Source organism: Oncorhynchus gorbuscha, linkage group LG04, assembly GCF_021184085.1.
Source record: "Oncorhynchus gorbuscha isolate QuinsamMale2020 ecotype Even-year linkage group LG04, OgorEven_v1.0, whole genome shotgun sequence".
Classification (NCBI taxonomy): Eukaryota; Metazoa; Chordata; class Actinopteri; order Salmoniformes; family Salmonidae; genus Oncorhynchus; species Oncorhynchus gorbuscha.
The window spans coordinates 31,096,634-31,119,456 of NC_060176.1; the positions used below are offsets into that span (position 1 = coordinate 31,096,634).

Below are 22,823 nucleotides of genomic sequence, written 5' to 3' on the forward strand. Positions count from 1 at the left end.
GACTCTGAGCCAGAGGAGGGAGATGGTTGCGATGCGGAGCAGGGAAACACCGTTGATGCGAGCTCTCTTCCACGAGCCCGGTGACGAAGATCTACCCGTCGTTCTATGCGGATGGCGAGAGCAATCAAAGAGTCCACATCTGAAGGAACCTCCCGGGAGAGAATCTCATCCTTAACCACTGCGTGAGTCCCTCCAGAAAACGAGCGAGCAGCGCCGGCTGGTTCCACTCACTAGAGGCAGCAAGAGTGCGAAACTCAATAGAATAATCCGTTATGGACCGTTCACCTTGGCATAAGGAAGCCAGGGCCCTAGAAGCCTCCCTACCAAAAACTGAACGGTCAAAAACCCGAATCATCTCCTCTTTAAAGTTCTGGAACTTGTTAGAGCAATCAGCCCTTGCCTCCCAGATAGCTGTGCCCCATTCTCGAGCCCGGCCAGTAAGGAGTGAAATGACGTAAGCAACCCGAGCTCTCTCTCTAGAGTATGTGTTGGGTTGGAGAGAGAACACAATCTCACACTGCGTGAGAAAGGAGCGGCACTCAGTGGGCTGCCCGGAGTAGCAAGGTGGGTTATTAACCCTAGGTTCTGGAGGCTCGACAGGCCAGGAAGTAACAGGTGGCACGAGACGTAGACTCTGGAACTGTCCAGAGAGGTCGGAAACCTGAGCGGCCAGGTTCTCCACGGCATGGCGAGCAGCAGACAATTCCTGCTCGTGTCTGCCGAGCATGGCTCCTTGGATCTCGACGGCAGTGTAACGAGCGTCTGAAGTCGCTGGGTCCATTCCTTGGTCGGTTCCTTCTGTCATGCAGGTGAAAGAGGACCCAAAAGCGACTTGGCGAAAACAGAGTCTTTAATCCAGTAAAGTAAATGCAAACAAAAAAACACAACTTTCACTCGATATGACGAGGACAAACTGGAGACTCGAACTTGAACAGCAGGTGAACAGCAGGTTGCCTCGGGAAGGCACTTGAACCAGACAGACTCAGACACCTGCTCACCACGCAGCATCTGAGGAAAACACGACACGACAGGGCGATACACAAACACAGCACGGTGAATACTAAACAAGGAACCGACAGGACAGGAACGGAACACAAAGGAAGAAATAGGGACTCTAATCAGGGGAAAGGATCGGGAACAGGTGTGGGAAGACTAAATGATTGATTAGGGGAATAGGAACAGCTGGGAGCAGGAACGGAACGATAGAGAGAAGAGAGAGCGAGAGAGTGAGAGAGGGAGGGGGAGAGAGAGGGATAGAAAGAGGGAAAGAACCTAATAAGACCAGCAGAGGGAAACGAATAGAATGGGAAGCACAGGGACAAGACAAGATAATAAATGACAAAACATGACAAAAATTGCACGTCATGCAATACATGGCTCACCATCCAACTCTGCACTCACGCACTACAAAATATATGAACCCCCCCAACAGACACAGTAAGTTGCTAGCTAGTACTGGCGGGAATTCTTTACAACAAAATACACAACAAATATTGTCCTAAAACCTCTGCATCTTATGTGTGATGTTCAAATAACATTTACAAACAATTTTATATAAATTGAACATTTTAAATCATCACTTGAGAGTATAAAAATCACTTTTGATGTACAGTGCTTTGCAACCAACAATAAACAAGTTGCAAAGGGAATCACCAATATAACCATGTTACATATGCAAACAACCATTTCAATATAATGTCACTGCTACACCTGTTGATAGACGTAGCTGGTAAATTCGATCTGGCAATCTACTTCAATTTCAGAGCATTCTCGTTTGAATGTGCCAGAGCGCAGAAAAACTGATGAATGTAGGAATGCTTAACACCTGTTGAATATTGCCTGTGTCAGTAAACGTTTTCAAAAAGCGTAAATTGTAAAAACAGCCAGCAGTTCTCTCATTTCTTTCTGGAAATAGCTAGCAAGCTAGCCAATGTTAGCCAGTTAGCTTGGGTGCTTGACTACTGTTAGAACAGTATGCTCGGATCAACCCTTTAAGAGATTGATGGGGCTAAAGCTAAAGCTAAAGAAGGTGTGAACGATGCTGAATGGGTGTAGACAAAGAGGTCTCCAGTAGGTACCAAAACATTCAAATGCCATATTCTCAAAAGTGAGGTTACAAGTTTATCAACTTTCAATGCAGAATTTACTTCCCATTGTTTCTAAAATGCAGTGCAATATACCCTTTTGTAGCTCTGTGTCTCTGCCTTTCTGCAAACTCCAGGCATGCTGTTATGTGCTTTTTCTCAGGAGTGGCTTCCATCTGGGGCCACTCCCATAAAGCCCAGATTGGTGAAGTGCAGATTGGTGCAGAGACTGTTGTTCTTATGGGAGGTTCTCCCATCTCATCCAAGGAACTCTGTAGTTCTGTCAGAGTGGTCATTGGGGTCTTGGTCAGCTCCTTGACTAATGTCCTTCTTGCCCGGTTGCACTGACAGGTAGCTCTAAGGCAGTCTTGGTAGTTCCATATGTTTTCCATTTCCCTGTGCTCTTGGAAATTAAAAATACTGAAGAAATTGTTTCATACCCTTCCCTAAATATGTATATGCCTCACTACTTATCAAAGGCAATTGGATGCACCTGAGCTCAATTTGGAGCGCCAAAGCAAAGGCGTGTGAATACTTACAGTACCAGTCAAAAATTTGGACACAGTTACTAATTCCAGGGTTTTTCTTCATTTTACTATATTCTACATTATATAATAAGAGTGAAGACATCAAAACTATCAAAAAAACACACATGGACTCATGAAGTAACCAAAAAAGTGTTAAACAAATCGAATAATATTTTATATTTGAGATTCTTCAAAGTAGCTACCCTCTGCCTTGATGACAGCTTTACACACGCTTGGCATTCTTTCAACCAGCATCATGAGTTAGTCACCTGGAATGCAATTAAAGTAACAGTTGTGCCTTGTTTAATGTTCATTTGTGTTGTGATAAGGTATGTTTGGTATACCGAAGATAGTCCTATTTGGTAAAATACCAAGTCCATATTATGGCAAGACCAGCTCAATTAAGCAAAGATAAATGACAATCCATCATTACTTTAAGACATGAATGTCAGTCAATGTGGAATATTTATGGAACTTTAAAAGTTTCTTCAAGTGCATTCTCAAAAACCATCAAGCGTTATGATGAAACTGGCTCGCATGAAGGATAGGAAGACCCACAGGAAAGGAAGACCCAGAGTTACCTTTGCTGCAGAGGATTCATAAGAGTTACCAGCCTCAGAAATCACCAATTAACTGCACCTCAGATTGCAGCCCAAATAAATGCTTCATAGAGTTCAAGTACAGACACATCTCAACATCAACTGTTAAGAGGAGACTGCATTCATCAGGCCGTCATGGTCGAATTACTGCAAAGAAACCACTATTAAAGGACACCAATAATAAGAAGAGACTCGCTTGGGCCAATAAACATAAGCAATGGACATTAGACCAGTGGAAATCTGTCCTTTGGTCTGATGAGTCCAAATTTGAGATTTTTGGATCCAACAGCTGTGTTTTTGTGAGACGCAGAGTACAGTAAGTGAACGGATGATCTCTGCATGTGTGGTTCCCACTGAGAAGTATGGAGGAGTTATGATGGTGTGGTGGTGCTTTGCTGGTGACTGTCAGTGATTTATTTGAAATTCAAGGCACACTTCACCAGCATGGCTATCACAGCATTCTGTAGCAATATCCCATCCCATGGTTTGCGCTTAGTGGGACTCTCATTTGTTTTTCAACATGACAATGACCCAAAACAAACCTCCAGGCTGTGTAAGGGCTATTTAACCAAGAAGGAGAGTGATGGAGTGGTGTATCAGATGACCTGGCCTCCACAATCACCCGACAACCCAATTGAGAGGGTTTGGGATGAGTTGGAATACAGAGTGAAGGAAAAGTAGCCAACAAGTGCTCAGCAATACTCCTTCAAGACTGTTGGAAAATCATTCCAGGTGACTACCTCATGAAGCTGGTTGAGAAAATGCAAAGAGTGCCTTGATGACAGCTTTGCACAAAGGGTGGCTACTTTGCAGAATCTCAAATATAGAATACATTTAGATGTGTTTAACACTTTTTTGGTTACTACATGATTCCATATATTTTATTTCCTAGTTTTGATGTCTTTACAATAATTGCACAATGTAGAAAGTAGCGGAAATAAAGAAAAACCTTTGAATGAGTAGGTGTTCAAACGTTTGACTGGTAATGTATGTAAATGACATATTTCTGCATTTCATTGTCAATAAATCCTGGAAACATTTTTGAAATCATATTTTCACTTTGTCATTATGGGGTATGGTGTGTAGATGGGTGAGGTAAACATTTTGTTTTCAATTTTAGACATTTGGAATTCAGGCTGTAACTCGACTAAATGTGGAATAAGTCAAGGGGTATGAATTCACATTGATTGATGTACCCGCTCAAGCAAGTAACTGGACCACTGCTACTCTAACTTCCAAGATGCATACAAGGCCAAACCCCCGCCCTCCCTTCGGCAAATCTGACCATGACTCCATCTTGTTGCTCCCCTCCTATAGGAAGAAACTAAAACAGGAAGTGCCCGTGCTTATGTCTATCCAACGTTGGTCTGACCAAACGGATTTCACGCTTCAAGATTGCTTCAATCACGTGGACTGGGATATGTTCTGGGTAGCCACAGACAATAACATTGATGTATACACTGGCTCGGTGAGTGAGTTTATTTGGAAGTGAATTGGAGATGTTGTAGCCACTGACTATTAAAACCTTCCCTAATCAGAAACCGTGGATTGATGGCAGCAGCCGCGTCAAACTGAAAGCACGAACCACCACATTTAATCACAGCAAGGCGACTGGAAACATGACCGAACACAAATAGTGTAGTTATTCCCTCCGCAAAGCAATCAAACAAGCAAAGCATCAGCACAGAGACAAAGTATTCACAATTCAACGGCTCAAACTAGAGACGTATGTGGCAGGGTCTACAGACATCAAGTGGCATATATTATTATTATTATTATATTACAAAAACAAAACCAGCCCAGTCGCGGACATCAACGTCTTCCTCCCAGATAAATTAGACAACTTCGTATTGAGCTTTGAGGACAATACAGTGCCACCGACATGGCCCGCAACCAAAGACTGTGGGCTCTTCTTCTCCGTGGCCAACATGAGTAAAACATTTAAACGTGTTAACCTTTGCAAGGCTGCAGGCCCAGACGGCATCCCTAGCTGTGTCTTCAGAGCATGCGCTGACCAGTTCGCTGGTGTGGGGGGAGCACCCCCCTATCCACATCGACGGGACAATAGTGGAGAAGGTGGAACATTTTATTCAGTTCCTCGGCGTACACATCACGGACAAACTGAAATGGTCCAACCACACAGACAGCTTGGTGAAGAAGGCGCAATAGCGCCTCTTCAACCTCAGGTGGCTGAAGAAATTTGGCTTGTCACTTAAAACCCACAAACTTTTACAGATGCACAATCGAGACTCCGGGATGCTGGCCTTCCAGGCAGAGTTGCAAAGAAAAAGCCATATCTCAGACTGGCCAATAAAAAGAAAAGATTAAGATGGGTAAAAGAACAGACAACGTACAGAGGAATTCTGCCCTGAAGGCCAACAGTCGCCTCTTCACTGTTGACATTGAGGCTGGTGTTTTGCGGGTACTATTTAATGAAGCTGCCAGTTGAGGACTTGTGAGGTGTCTGTTTCTCAAACTAGACAGAAATGTACTTGTCTTCTTGATCAGTCGTGCACCGTGGCCTCCCACTCCTCTTTCTATTCTGGTTAGAGGAAGTATGCGCTGTTCTTTTATCTTCTTATCGCTGGGGGGGTAGTATTGAGTAGCTTGGATGAATAAGGTGCCAAGAGTAAACTGCCTGCTACACAGGCCCAGAATGGAAGATATACATATCACTAGTAGATTTGGATAGAAAACAATCTGAAATTTCTAAAACTATTTGAATGATGTCTGTGAGTATAACCGAAGTCATATGGCAGGCAAAAACCTGAGAAAATATCCAACCAGGAAGTCGCACAGCCATTGAGGAGTGGGAAATCTGGGGTATGTAGGTTTTCAAGTCTTTGCCTATCCACAGTGTAAAATTTGGTCCGATTGCACTTCCTAAGGCTTCCACTAGATGTCAACAGTCTTTAGAACCTTGTTTCAGGCTTCTACTATGAAGGGGGAGCGAATAGGAGCTGTTTGACTAAGAGGTCTGGCAGAATGCCATGAGCAAAGTCATGCACGCGGCCGTGAGAGTGAGCTTTTTTCCTTTTCATTTCTAAAGACAAAGGAATTGTCCGGTTGAAACATTATTGAAGATTTATGTTAAAAACACCCTAAAGATTGATCCTATACATCGTTTGACATGAAGCTGACGTGTGTAACACTGAATCATCCACATACATAGACACACTGGGCAAGTCATTAGAAAATATTGAAAAAAGTAAGGGGCTTAAAACAACTGACCTGGAGAATTTGTGATTCTACCTCGATTATGTTGGAGAGGCTTCCATTAAAGAACACCCTCTGTGTTCTGTTAGACAGGTAACACTTTATCCACAAGATAGCAGGGGGTGTAAAGCCATAACACATACATTTTTTCCAGCAGCAGACTATGATCAATAATGTCAAAAGACACACTGAAGTCTAAGAAAACAGCCCCCACAATCTTTTTATCATCCATTTTACCCAGACAATCATCAGTCATTTGTGTAAATGCTGTGCTTGTTGAATGTGCTTTCCTATAAGCGTGCTGAAAGTCTGTTGTCAATTTGTTTACTGTAAAATAGTATTATATCTGGTCAAACACCTTTTTTTCCAAAAGTTTACTAAGTGTTGGTAACAGGCTGATTGGCTAAAATAGCTCAAATAGTCAACCATTCTTAGGTAGCGGAATGACTTTTGCTTCCCTCCATGCCTGAGGGCACATACTTTCTAGTTTGCTTAAATTGAAGATATGGCAAATAGGAGTTGACCACCATTTGCCTCATGCAGTGCGCCACATCTCCTTTGCATAGAGTTGATCAACTGTTGATTGTGGCCTGCGGAATGTTGTCCCACTCCTCAATGGCTGTGCGAATATTGTCGGGAACTGGAACACGCGATCCTACACGTCAATCCAGAGCATCCCAAACATGCACAACGGCTGACATATCTGGTGAGTATGCAGGCCATAAAAGATTTTCAGCTTCCAAGAATAGTGTACAGATCCTTGCGACATGGACGTGCATTATGATGCTGAAACATGAGGTGATGGCAGCGGATGAATGGCACGACAATGGGCCTCAGGATCTCTTCACGGTAATCTCTTTGCATTTACATTACCATCGATAAAATGCTATTTTGTTCATTGTCTGTAGCTTATGCCTGCCCATACCATAACCCCACCAACACCATGTGAACTCTGTTCATAACATTGACATCAGCAAACCGCTCGCCCACACGACGTCATACATGCCCCGTACAAAAAATGGGGTGCAATTGAACAAAAAATATGTTTGTTGCTCGAAACTCATCAGATCAGATCATTTATTTTCTAAAAAACTGTTTGAATTTAGGTGTGTTCCACCTCCTCATTCATTCACATAAAAATTATCATTTTTACTTTTGCGGACAATTACATTTTTGGGACATTTCTGACACGGACAGAATTCCCCAAGCACTTCCCAATTGTTTGTGCAGTTCACGTCTGCAGACATTTGCTCATCTCCCATCAGAACAGGATCTGCACACGTGTTCACATTTTTCATTTTCCATTCCACATTTCCATTGTAGCGTACTGTATGTATGGAGCATAATATATTTGTGTATATTCTTTATAACCGCGGACACGTGAGGTAAAGTTACTCATTTTATAACCTTTATGGTGTTATAGTCAATCGTGCTTATGTAGCTACATTTTTCTATTAGCTCTGTAAAACAATGCTAATTGTGTCAGGGAAGTATTATCTTGTGTTGTATTTTGAAGCTACCATGGCCTTAACTCCCAAGTGGCGCAGCGGTCTATGGCACTGCATCTTAGTGCTAGAGGCGTCACTACGTCACTACTGGCTCTGATTGGGAGTGCCATAGTGCAGCGCACAATTGGCCCAGCGTTGTCTGAGTTTGGTTGGTGTCGGCCATCATTGTAAATAATAACTTGTTCTTAAATTACTCGCCTAGTTAAATTAAATAAAAATATTACCATGATTTGTTTATTTGGTCTATTCAGCATAGCTCTGTTCTGCCCTACCTTGCCCCCGTGTGGAGCTCAAAAGTTAGTTTCTTACTGTTATAACTCAAATCTGTGATTTTGTCAATACAATAAAATATTTTTTATAGCAGTGTTTATTATGTTACTTCTTTGTAGTGTTGTTTTATTGCTATATCCTTATATTGTATTCTAATGAATAATTCCTCTTTATTCTGTACTTTCAGAAAACACAAACATTATTTGCCAATATCATAACTGGAGCTGGACATCTTTGGAGCTGAAGAATGAGGACAGCTTTTGTATGCTAACGTACACTCCTTAACAATTGTACTGGATGAAAACACAGCAAGAAAACACATATGCCAATATGTAATAGTCATCTATTTTATTGCAGTATTGGTAGTTGGTTCAACAACTTGTTTTACTAGAGGACAAAAAAAATGAATATGCATAACCCATATTTAATATACATGCAGTGACTGAACAACAACTGCATTTCCACCCCCATCTCTAAGGCATAGTATCATGGCTGGTCACCTGTCAAGTCACTGGTCAGGTCAGTCAGTCACTTATTGCTGCAGATGTGCTCAATAATGCTTGAGCATGTGATACTCCTCAAAGCATGGTGAAATACATGTCTTTTTTATCTTCCTCTGCTTAATTCTCCTGGCGCCAGACAGGCAGACTTTGCAGTGCCTCTGTGTGCGACTACCTTGAGAACCAGTTTGAGGGACTTTGCAGGGAAAATGTCGTGCAGTGAGGCATAGGGGATTGTCTACAGCAGGACGACCCCCAGTGGATGGGCACCGAGGGGTGTGGTGCTCCTCCAGCAGCTCTCTCATGAGGTTCTCAATGTATTTTTGGTAGGTAATTACTTTACCTATGAGGGAGTGGGGAGGATGAGGAAAGTTAGAGGATGATGAGGCAGTGGGTTGGCGGGTGAGATATTGTCACTATAATTGCATAATGGATTTGTATGTGAACTGTACACCCAATTACAAAAATAACTTGTTCAGTAATCATCTCACCTGTTAGTTGGCGGTGAACTATGCTGCCGTTGAGGACAGCAGTGGCGATCAGATGGAAAAAATATCTTCTTATACCACTTGGTTGTTTTCTGAGTGCATTCCACAAAGCTGTTTATCATGTCCGCCTTATCCACGGCCCCCATTTTGAGGTTATAATCAAGCACACAATCTGGTTGGATCTTTCTCTCTCCCGTCAGGTGGTCCACGTCTCGTTTGTCATGCCACTTTACTGCCAGCTGTTGACCATTCTCCTGGAATTCCACCTCCCCTCTCTGCATCTTCCTGCAACCGAATGCCGGCATCCCCTTCCTGTTCGACCTGACTGTGCCACAGGCCCCTGTGCTGTTGGAGAGCAGATGCTGGAAGAGTGTGGGACTGCTGTACCTATTGTCCACGTACAAAGTGTGTCCCTTGCTGAGATGAGGAACCAGCATGGTCATCACCACGGACCCTGACACCCCAAGCCCCTCATAATGTCTGATGTCAGTGGTGGACCCTGTGTAAACTATAATATCCAGGACAAATCCTGTCTTCACGTTGCACATGACAAAGAATTTGACTCCAAACCTGTGCCTTTTGGAGGGAATATATATTGAGGGAACACCAGCCTACCTTTCCATAACATCAGGGACTCATCAATGCATAGGTCCTTGTATGGCACAAAGACCAGTCCAAATGCTGATGTCAGGCTGATAAGAACATTTCTTATTTTGTACAACGGGTCACTTAGGATGGCAGTCGTCGGATTACTTTCGATTTCTAAAAAGTGTTTTACCTAGTTATTTTGATCAATGGTGAGCTCACCCGTGATGTGATTAATTATATATAGTAATTGCTATTAGCTAATTCATATTGTAGTTTATGTCAGCCGAGAGTTAGAAAATATGACTGCTTGTGTTGGGTCAATCTTTCCTCAGTGCTAGGACAAATGTAGCCTACATTTTTCCGGTTAGGATGATTGTGTTATGCTATATATACAGTACTTCTGTGAATATCTGAACATTACATCCAAAAATAAACTGCTGACATTCTGGACATAACTTTGTAAGGACTGTGTTTGTGTAAATAGTTTCTGAAAAAAGTGTGGCCAGCTCAAACGCTGATTGTTGCGTCATTCGAAACTGCCGTTCTAAACGAGCATTCTAAATGAGTGTTCTAATCACACGGGTGTGATCGTACGCTTCAGGGACCACTGTAGAATGATTACACCCGTGTGATGGTACGTGTGAAAGGGTTAATATCAAACAAATCAGGTAAATACGTAATTTTTCTCTCACACTCTTCCTAGAGCTGGCCACCCAGCCAAACTGAGGAATCGGTGGAGATGGGCCTTGGTCAGGGAGATTTACATTTACATTTAAGTCATTTAGCAGACGCTCTTATCCAGAGCGACTTACAAATTGGTGCATTCACCTTATGACATCCAGTGGAACAGTCACTTTACAATAGTGCATCTAAATCTTAAAGGGGGGGTGAGAGGGATTACTTATCCTATCCTAGGTATTCCTTAAAGAGGTGGGGTTTCAGGTGTCTCCGGAACGTGGTGATTGACTCCGCTGTCCTGGCGTCGTGAGGGAGTTTGTTCCACCATTGGGGGGCCAGAGCAGCGAACAGTTTTGACTGGGAGATGACCTAGAACCAGAGATGGGAGAACCTTCCAGAAGTACAACCAACTCTGCAGCACTCCACCAATCAGGTCTTTATGGTAGCGTGGCCAGGCAGAAGCCTCTCCTCAGTAAAAGGCACATGACAGCCCATTTGGAGTTTGCCAAAAGGCACCTAAAGAACTCTCAGACCATGAGAAACATGGCACCATCCCAACGGTGACGCATGGAGGTGGCAGCATCATGTTGTGAGGATGTTTTTCAGTGGCAGGGACTGAGAAACTAGTCAGGATCTGGGAAAGATGAACGGAGCAATGTACAGGGAGATCCTTGATGAAAACCTCGAGCGATCAGGAGCTCAGACTGGGGAAAAGGTTCACCTTCCAACAGGACAACAACCCAAGACAACGAAGGAGTGGCTTTGGGACAAGTCTCTTGTCATGACTGTCCTGTGAGGACCTAAATAGGTCAGATCAGCGTTGCAATAAATAACTGCAACTAGACCCCCTCTCACCCGCAGAGGGGTGGAGGTGGGAACTTTTGGAGAATAACATCTCACACTCTGTTGTAAATCAAGGAGAGAAGATTCAGGTTTCCCTCTCGAAATTCACCAGAGGAATGTGCCTTTGTTTCATAAAGTTTTTCCAACAAAACTCTAACACGTTCTAAAGCAAATACTAGAACAACATTTTTAATATATAATGTTGGGAATGGTCAGAGGCAATCTAAAGAACACTATGTCATATGTGTTATTTTGTGATGTCATTAAACATTTATAAAGGAAATACTGTAACTCGGAAAGTATACCCACTACATTTACCAAGTTTTCATCCGATGCATTGTACATAATAAATTAAAAATGATGAAAGTATTTTTGTTAAGAGGGGGACATGATTTTCGGAGCCATACGATATAGTTTTACATAGCTTTGTACAAGTGGCAAGTCACGGCAAGTCACGGCCTTGAGTGAGGTCAGAGAGCGTGTCAGCCTGATGGAACCGCCCCTTTTGAACAAACTGCATAAATAGATGGGTTACGAATTAACATACCAGACCAGAGAGACATAGAGCTGCAGCTCACATTTAAAGTGGTTTGAACTGTGAATCTCAACATGAGTTAAAGATGATAAAGTCCCCTACCGGACAATCACTGGTATGGCTGATTACCTGTCCTAAGTGTCTAGAAAAGTGAACTTAAGTTGGACCATTCTACTAATCTTTCCAAACTATCGGAGTATGCTACTCTCATCACCCCACTGGGAACCATCGGCACGGCTGGCTAGCCTATCTTCAAAGAAGCATCTTCCAGAGCGAATGGAAGCAGAATTAACTCTGTAGTTCTGTTCAGGACTACACAACAAGTCACCGGATACCGGACGACTGCAGAGGAGAACAACAGTAGAAGATGGGTGGGAACCCCTTTTGGACAATCAGAGCCTTAAAAGCGTGCCACCAAAAGGCCCAACCCCCTTTCCAGGGAGGCCCGGATCAGAAAGATACACAGAGAAACAAGGCATTTTCACATAAATACATTCATGATTTCTTTCTCCAAGCAGGCGGTGGTTCGTGTGCAAAGAATAGGAGTACTATTAAGGGAGAGTAGTTTCTAAATGTACCAACATTAAGTGTCTCTGTCCCTCTCTCTCTCATCCTCTCCATGTCTTTTGTAACAAGCAGCCATAAGAAATTTGAGAAGATATAATAGTTTGGCCGAACCAAAGTATTATCTCTCTGGCGCGCGTGTTCCGGTAACATTGCTAGAAGTATTGCTGATTGGATTGAAAGTGAGACGTTGTTAGCAAACCCCCGTTCCCGAATTGAAGGAGACTTTTTTTTGTGCTTGAAGTGAACATTCTTGTACAAGAACAGCTGGCTTTGCATTAGAAGCTAAGCTAACAAACAGAGAAGCCATTCTCCTTTGCTTACAGTGGAAATCCCGCGCTTTGGACGACGGAAGTCCCGCCTTTGCTGGAATCCCTTGTGATTTCAGCTTTCAGGTGTAACTGACCCCTTGTGGTGAATAATCGGCAACAACCTTTTTGTACTTGAAGTGAACATTCTTGTACAAGAACGGCTTGGGGGCAAAACATCTTATCACATCTGTAACAACTGGTTACACTTTATAATATCCAACCAATCTCAACTGATTGGATGTCGTTGTCTCATTCATTTACATTTTACATTTAAGTCATTTAGCAGACGCTCTTATCCAGAGCGACTTACAAATTGGTGCATTCACCTTATGACATTCAGTGGAACAGTCACTTTACAATAGTGCATCTAAATCTTAAAGGGGGGGGGGTGAGAAGGATTACTTATCCTATCCTAGGTATTCCTTAAAGAGGTGGGGTTTCAGGTGTCTCCGGAAGGTGGTGATTGACTCCGCTGTCCTGGCGTCGTGAGGGAGTTTGTTCCACCACCAGAGCAGCGAACAGTTTAGACTGGGCTGAGCGGGAACTGTGCTTCCTCAGTGGTAGGGAGGCGAGCAGGCCAGAGGTGGATGAATGATTTAACAAGGAAGTTAAATTGCCAAACAAACATCTTTACCAGGTAGATCATTCAGATGAAGACCAAATGAATTTGTTCCAACCAATGAGACATTTTAAATGTGTTAATCTTAACATATATACAGCGACACTTTCAGGTTAATTCAAGTTTAAATCCCAGATAGCCTACACATGTATGATTAATCATTAACATTGCTAAATCAATTACATTTGCAAGATCATTCAAGTCCAACTCCCAAATTACTGATCCAGTATTGATGATTCATTAATGTCTATAAATTGATTAAAATATTTTTTGCAACTTCCAACAACTCAAAATCCAAACATAATAACAATAGTAATAATAATGTGCAAGCTATCAGAGGGGGTGGCCCCCATTACCCCACTAATTAGTGAACCCTCACCCACGGAAAGATTGATTGCTGACCTCAGCAGCGATATAATCCCAAATTATGCCAAAGGGCTGAGAATGTTAGATCACAATTCTATAAGCGAACAAACAGCAGAAATTGCGACAATATAAAAAAAGGCACAGGCCTTACGGCCCAAAATTCCCCACAGGATGAAGCAAACATTCCCAGCGCACTTGGCATGGAACGCCTTGACAAAATTGTCAAAAACGTACGCACCTTTGACCCCGTTCCAGGGAAGCCAAACGACACTGAGATGTTCTTAGCAGACATAGAGGACGCCTTGGATGGCTACCCAAATGCTACGGATACTGACAAGCTTTACCTTTTGAAGCAAATGTCGAATAAACACAAAAGACTCAAGCCAGCAAGCGGTACTGGAGCGACAAGTCTAGGTCCAAAAAGCTTCTTAACAGCTTCTACCCGAAAGCCATAAGACTCCTGAACAGTTAATCAAAGGGCTACCCAGACCCCTCTTTTACGCTGCTGCTACTCTCTATTTATTATCTATGCATAGTCACTATAATAACTCTACCTACATGTACATATTACCTCAATTACCTTGACTAACCGGTCCCCCGGCACATTGACTCTGTACCGGTACCCCCTGTAGATAGCCTCACTATTGTTATTTTACTGCTAATGTTTAATTATTTATTACTTTTTAGTTTCTTAAAATCTTCTGAAAGCATTATTGGTTAAGGGCTTGTAAGTAAGCATTTCACTGTAAGGACTACACCGTTGTATTCGGCGCATGTGACAAGTTATAATTTTATATGATTAGACAAGGTTCACCCATCTACAACAGCAACACGTGCAAAACGACTATGCAAAACTTGCCACGTCTTTGAAAATAGAAATCCGTGGTTCTGCGACTCACAAACACGACAGCTCGTTGGCTAACACTGTCAAACAAGCTCGGAATGAACACCCACAAGCATACTGTCTTAAGGTTTGTTCGACTTACTTTGGCCTACTCACTGAAACAGGAATGGAAGAGCTATTACACCATTCAAACAAGTGTTTCTGTCGAACATGTATCCCCACCACATTAACTACTTAGGCCCTACAGCCCACACTGATTTGCCAAGCTCAGAACTCAGAGAGCTTGCGGGTGCATCTCACTTTTCAATATTGAACAGGACCACTCACTCCAGATAGGGTGTGTTATCAGGGATAGGAGCGTTGAGAGATGACGCACAATAAGTATCTACCATGAAACCACGATACCAATAACCACCATGTCAAATAACTATAAAAACGTTGGCAGCCAAACGACTACCGCTACAATCAAGCTGATTGCTACGTTCCTGAACCCAACCCACACAAAGTGTCAGAGCACAAGGGTAACCAAGGGTTCAATGATGATCAAAACGTAGACCAATACTCTCTTGAAGATCTGCCTTAGACCGCTGTGCCACTTAATAGACAAGAACAGCTCAAGGACAGAACTACATAGACCAATAAGATCAATCAAAGTTGACTGACAGATCTTTAGTCTTTTATTTCAAACAGGAAGTAACATAATAAATCAAATCTGTCCATTTAAGCTAGATATCTGTTTTCTGCAATCCCCAACATCCACCTATGTCGTCAGCCTTCTGCATCTGCGGTGGAATGTGAGCTGTGTTTGTCAGATCATGAGACATCCGGAAAATCTGTCATCTCACAAAAACGTCAATAGCGTAAGAACGGTTTGATCTACATTTTGCTCTATGACCACCACAAGCCCCACAGGCCTCATGTGAAGTTGGTACCGCCAATACACCAACTTCTGTCTGTAGCGTCCAAACTGTTTGGGCTACAAACCACTCTATGGAAAAATGTAATTCTCGCAAATATGATGGTGTTCTCTGTTTTGCTCGATGACCCCCACAAGTGTCACAGGACTATGACGGTTTTAAAAATGAATGGAAGTATGGAGGTAGTATTGCTAACAAAAACACAAGTTAAATACGTAGGTGTCAAAAAACAAAAGTATTTCCTGAGCTTTCCAGACACTTCGAAACCTTAAGCCTACTAATTTTTGCGTGGACTGTCTTTACAATTTATTTAATGTGTTTCTATGGGCTATAGTGGTAGCCAAATGTAATATTTTATCAAATATATATATATATATATATATATATATATATATATATATATATATATATATATATATATATATATATATATATTATATTATGGGGGGGATACCTGCAGTCCTAAAATTCTAAATCAAATAGCTAAATGATCCATGACCCATATTTTTACCTATGTAGCAATACTTGCCCATCTTTGCGAGGCATTGGAAAACCTCCCTGGTCTTTGTGGTTGAATCTGTGTTTGAAATTCATTGCTCGACTGAGGGACAAATAATTGTATGTGTGGGGTACAGAGATGAGGTAGTCACTCAAAAATTATGATTTTTTATATTATTTATTTTGAATTCAAGGGACACTTAACCAGCATGGCTACTACAGCATTCTGCAGCGATACGCCTTCCCATCTGGTTTGCGCTTAGTTAAGTGGTTCTCAATCCTGGTCCTGGCGACCCAAATGGGTGCAGTATTTTTTGCTCTAGCACTACAATCCTGATTCAAGTCATCAAAGCCTCATGATGAGTTGATAATTTGAATCAGCTGTGTAGTGCTAGGGCAAAAGCAAATGTGCAGCCCTTTGGGTCCCTAGGAACAGGATTGAGAACCAGTGGCTTAGTGGGGATATCATTTGTTTTTCAACATGACAATGACCCAAAACACATCTCCAGGCTGTGTAACGGCAATATGACCCAGAAGGAGAGTGATAGAGTGCTGTATCAGATGACCTGGCCTCCACAATCACCAGACCTCAACCCAATTGAGAGGGTTTGGGATGAGTTTGACGGCAGAGTGAAGGAAAAGCAGCCAACAAGTTCTCAACATATGTGGGAACTCCTTCAAGACTGTTGGAAAAGCATTCCAGGTGACTACCTCATGAAGCTGGTTGTGAGAATGCCAAGAGTGTGCAAAGCTGTCATCAAGGCCAAGGGTGGCTGCTTTGAAGAATATTAAATCTAAAATATATTTTGATTTGTTTAACACTTTGTTGGTTACTACATGATTCCATATGGGGGTGAACATGGAGAGAGAGAGATGACACAATCTCATGACAGTCAAACAATGGGAATGTGTTCCTTTGGACCCAAGAGTTACAACTGCCCTATGGGCATTGATCAAAAGTAGTGCACTATACAGGGAATAGGGTTCCATTTGGGACACAACCAGAGACTTCCAATTGGACATAAATAGACTTGACCCCCAAATTGGAAGGGTAGCTGTCAGAAAGCAAATGTTCCATGGGTCTTTGCTGGCCTGACAGAGATGGAAGCTGAAGCTTGGCAGGCAACATTTCTCTAAGCTGAAAGGGAACTGGAATTAAACCCACAGGAGAGTGGGTTTTACAGTGGATTAGTGATAAGGTTCCTTCTATTAAAGATTGGCATAAGATACTATTTGAATGGGTGCCTCTGGAATATCTGACATGTACATTGCATTCTAAAACAGACCAGTTCTACAAAGTATGGGAACCTTATCTAAATTATCTAGAACCTGAGGTATCAGCTATTATGCTGCAACGATTCTCTTAGAATGGCGGGGATCTATGTATTTCAGAACTACACTGTACGTTCCATGTGTGAAACCTAACCTCTTGGTTTAAACTGAGCCTTTTTGTTTAATTTCTGTTTGTAAGTTTGTATAAAATGTATGTATTGAGAGATGCAATGATGGTGATGGGGTGAGAGAAGCATCGAGCGAGAAGAGGAAAATGGTGTACGTATGTATGGGTGTGTATGTGTGTGTGTGTGTGCGTATGTATGCGTATGTGTGTGTATATGCATGGGTATATGTATGTATGTATGTGTATATATATGCGCGTAGATATGTGTAAGTGGGTGCTGTTTTTGTTCTGTGTGCTTTGTCTCTGTTGTATCTCTTAATATGGGTGAAAATTGTGAAATTCCAATAAAAATACTGTTACAAAAAACCCACAGGAGAGGCCATTTGATACATGAGGCACAGAAGGGACAAATGACATCCAGCAGCACATCCATTGTACATGGCCGCAGAATCACTGACCTGACCATTTTCTAATAATTATGTTGATTTTTTATGTGGTTTCATGTTAACCTGACAGCCTGGAATAAATCATCAAACATAATGATATACAAGAATATACATTATGCAAAATAACAAGAAACACATACTCATAACAACGTGACAAATACCTCATGTTAAATTACCCCTAGGAAGGCTGTGAACATATCATAATGTATACTGAACAAACATATAAACACACCATGCAACAATTTCAAAGATTTTACTGAGTTACAGTTCATATAAGGAAATCAGTCAATTTAAATAAATTCATTAGGCCCTAATCTATGGATTTCACATGACTGGACAGGGGTGCAGCCATGGGTGGTCCTGGGAGGACATAGGCCCACCCCTTGGGAGCCAGGCCCACCCACTGGGGTGCCAGGCCTAGCCAATCAGAATGAGTTTTCCCCACAAAAGGGCTTTATTACAGACAGAAATACTTCTCAGTTGCATCAGCTGTCCAAGTGACTGGTCTCAGACGATCCCGTAGGTAAAGAACCTGGATGTGGAGGTCCTGGGCTGGCGTGGTAACACGTGTTCTGCAGTTGTGAGGCCGGTTGGAAGTACTGCCAAGTTATCAACATTATGGTAGAGGTGTTAACATTAAATTCTCTGGCAACAGGTCTGGTGGACATTCCTGCAGTCAGCATGACAATTGCACGACCCTCAAAACTTGAGACATCTGTGGCATTGTGTTGTGTGACAAAACTGCACATTTTAGGGTGTCATTTTATTGTCCCCGGCTCAAGGGGCACATGTGTAATGATCATGCTTTTTAATCAGCTTCTTGATATGCCACACTTGTCATGTGGATGGATTATCTTGGAAAAATTAGAAATACTCACTAACAGAAATGTAAACAAATATGTGCACAAACTTTAAGAGAAATAAGGTTTTTGTGCCATGGAACATTTCTGGGATCTTTTATTTTAGCACATGGGACCAACACTTTACATGTTGCATTCATATTTTGGTTCAGTATACATAACTTGTAAAAAATCATAATTTGTGATTTGTAGCAGTTGATAGTAGCAGTGAACGTGTGTCGATGTTAGCTTTGATTTCAACTAACTTTCAAGTGCAACCATCACTCCTGTGTTCCAATGGCACGTTGTGTTAGCTAATCCAAGTTCATCATTTTAAAAGGTCAATTGATCATTAGAAAACCCTTTTGCAATTATGTTAGCACAGCTGAAAGAGGCAATTTACAACAGGCCTTCTTTAGACTAGTTGAGTATCTGGAGCATCAGCATTTGTGGGTTCGATTACAGGCTCAAAATGGCCAGAAACAAATATCTTTCTTCTGAAAATCTTCAGTCTATTCTTGGTCTAAATAATGAAGGCTATTCCATGCGAGATATTGCCAAGAAACTGAAGATCTCGTACAACTCTGTGTACTACTCACAGAACATAACAGCGCCTCTAACCAGAATAGAAAGAAGAGTGGGAGGCCCCGGTGCACAACTGAGCAAGAGGACAAGTACATTAGAGTGTCTAGTTTGAGAAACAGACACCTCACAAGTCTTCAACTGGCAGCTTTTCTAAATAGTACCCGCAAACACCAGTCTCAACGTCAACAGTGAATAGGCGACGTCAGGATGCTGGCCTTCTAGGCAGAGTTGCAAAGAAAAAGCCATATCTCAGACTGGCCAATAAAAAGACAAGATTAAGATGGGTAAAAGAACACAGACACTGGACAGAGGAAGACTGGAAAAAGTGTAATGGACAGACAAATCTAAGTTGGAGGTATTCGGATCACAAAGAAGAACATTCGAGGAACGCAGAAAAAAATGAAACGATGCTGGAGGAGTGCTTGACGCCATCTGTCAAGCATGGTGGAGGTAATGTGATGGTCTGGAGGTGCTTTGGTGGTGGTAAAGTGGGAGATATGTATGGGGTAAAAGGGATCTTGAAGAAGGCTATCACTCCATTTTGCAACACCATGACATACCACAGCACTTAATTGGAGCACATTTCCTTCTACAACAGGACATTGACCTAATGCACAGCTCCAAACTATACAATATCTATTTAGGGAAGAAGCAGTCAGTTGGTATTCTGTCTATAATGGAGTGACCAGCGCAGTCAACGGATCTTAACCCTATTGAGAACTTGACCGTATTGTACAACTAGAATATCAAAGGTCTGCAAGGATGCAATTGCTGCAAATAGAGTATTCTTTGACAAAACCAAGCTTGAAGGACACAATTTAAATTAAAAATAATTATTTATAACCTTGTCAATGTCTTGATTATGTTTCCTATTAATTTTGCTACGAATTTCATGTATGTTTTTTAATGGAAAACAATAACATTTGTAAGTGACCCCAAACTTTTGAACAGTAGTGTATTTACGTGTGTATGTCTTTGCTGTCTCTCCGTTGAAAACACTTAATCCTTCTGGGGAGTAATTCAACAGAAAGTCTCTGGTTTGTCCACCAGAGTTCAAAGTCTTTCGTAGTTGTAGCTCTGTTAACATGCATACATAAGACGTACCAATGGTCGTTTGATAGGGAAATTAACGGATGTTTCAGAGTACCACGCGGTGGTTCCCGGTCGAGGTTACTTGACTAAAGTACTTAAACAGCTGCAGACTGAATGTTCCTGTGTAGTCTTCATCTTCTTCACTCGAGAATGTTTCAGAGTGTTTCAAAGTGTCTTAACCATTCGTGACATCCGCTTCACACTGTCCACCTGCTTGGTCTCTAGTTTTAAACCATTTCTCAGCCATGTAGCCACTTCTTCACGCTGTCTGGTCTTTAGTTTTGTAGATTTCTTAACCATTTGTGCGTGTGGACCGCGTTCGCATGTCCTCTGACCTAATTGACATTTCGTCATGAGTCCTATTTAATAAGCACTCGGGGATGAAGGGACGTTCCCTCCTTTTGCTGTGAGGTCTGTGCTCGCATGGGTGTGGCCAATGACTTGGTTAGGACTTCATATGAAAAACAATTATTTCATTTAGAAGGCTAATATCACATTACATCTTCTCAGAAATAGTTTAATATTTAATCATAGAAATAACCCAACATCTAGCAGATGTGAATCTGATCACTGGGAAATATACACATTCAGAGATACAGTTATCAAATCAAATCAAATCAAATTTATTTATATAGCCCTTCGTACGTCAGCTGATATCTCAAAGTGCTATACAGAAACCCAGCCTAAAACCCCAAACAGCAAACAATGCAGGTGTAAAAGCACGGTGGCTAGGAAAAACTCCCTAGAAAGGCCAAAACCTAGGAAGAAACCTAGAGAGGAACCGGGCTATGTGGGGTGGCCAGTCCTCTTCTGGCTGTGCCGGGTAGAGATTATAACAGAACATGACCAAGATGTTCAAATGTTCATAAATGACCAGCATGGTCAAATAATAATAAGGCAGAACAGTTGAAACTGGAGCAGCAGCACAGTCAGGTGGACTGGGGACAGCAAGGAGCCATCATGTCAGGTAGTCCTGGGGCACGGTCCTAGGGCTCAGGTCCTCCGAGAGAGAGAAAGAAAGAGAGAATTAGAGAGCATATGTGGGGTGGCCAGTCCTCTTCCGGCTGTGCCGGGTGGAGATTATAACAGAACGTGGCCAAGATGTTCAAATGTTCATAAATGACCAGCATGGTTGAATAATAGTAAGGCAGAACAGTTGAAACTGGAGCAGGAGCATGGCCAGGTGGACTGGGGACAGCAAGGAGTCCTCATGTCAGGTAGTCCTGGGACATGGTCCTAGGGCCCAGGCCAGTTGAAACTGGAGCAGCAGCATGGCCAGGTGGACTGGGGACAGCAAGGAGTCATCATGTCAGGTAGTCCTGGGGCATGGTTCTAGGGCTCAGGTCCTCCGAGAGAGAGAAAGAAAGAGAGAAGGAGAGAATTAGAGAACGCACACTTAGATTTACACAGGACACCGAATAGGACAGGAGAAGTACTCCAGATAAACAAACTGACCCTAGCCCCCCGACACATAAACTACTGCAGCATAAATACTGGAGGCTGAGACAGGAGGGGTCAGGAGACACTGTGGCCCCATCCGAGGACACCCCCGGACAGGGCCAAACAGGAAGGATATAACCCCACCCACTCTGCCAAAGCACAGCCCCCACACCACTAGAGGGAAATCTTCAACCACCAACTTACCATCCTGAGACAAGGCCGAGTATAGCCCACAAAGATCTCCGACACGGTACAACCCAAGGGGGGGGAAACCCAGACAGGCCGACCACAACAGTGAATCAACCCACCCAGGTGACGCACCCCCCCAGGGACGGCACGAGAGAGCCCCAGCAAGCCAGTGACTCAGCCCCCGTAACAGGGTTAGAGGCAGAGAATCCCAGTGGAAAAAGGGGAACCGGCCAGGCAGAGACAGCAAGGGCGGTTCGTTGCTCCAGAGCCTTTCCGTTCACCTTCCCACTCCTGGGCCAGACTACACTCAATCATATGACCCACTGAAGAGATGAGTCTTCAGTAAAGACTTAAAGGTTGAGACCGAGTTTGCGTCTCTGACATGGGTAGGCAGACCGTTCCATAAAAATGGAGCTCTATAGGAGAAAGCCCTGCCTCCAGCTGTTTGCTTAGAAATTCTAGGGACAATTAGGAGGCCTGCGTCTTGTGACCGTAGCGTACGTATAGGTATGTACGGCAGGACCAAATCAGAGAGGTAGGTAGGAGCAAGCCCATGTAATGCTTTGTAGGTTAGCAGTAAAACCTTGAAATCAGCCCTTGCTTTGACAGGAAGCCAGTGTAGAGGCTAGCACTGGAGTAATATGATCAAATTTTTTGGTTCTAGTCAGGATTCTAGCAGCCGTATTTAGCACTAACTGAAGTTTATTTAGTGCTTTATCCGGGTAGCCGGAAAATAGAGCATTGCAGTAGTCTAACCTAGAAGTGACAAAAGCATGGATTAATTTTTCTGCATCATTTTTGGACAGAAAGTTTCTGATTTTTGCAATGTTACGTAGATGGAAAAAAGCTGTCCTCGAAATGGTCTTGATGTGTTCTTC

The 22,823-nt window shown here is 42.7% G+C and overlaps 1 pseudogene; it reads right to left on the reverse strand.

The window, feature by feature from the left end:
• Nucleotides 1-8,485: 8,485 nt before the first annotated feature.
• Nucleotides 8,486-22,823, reverse strand: part of LOC124032969 — a 46,940-nt pseudogene continuing 32,602 nt past the window's right edge.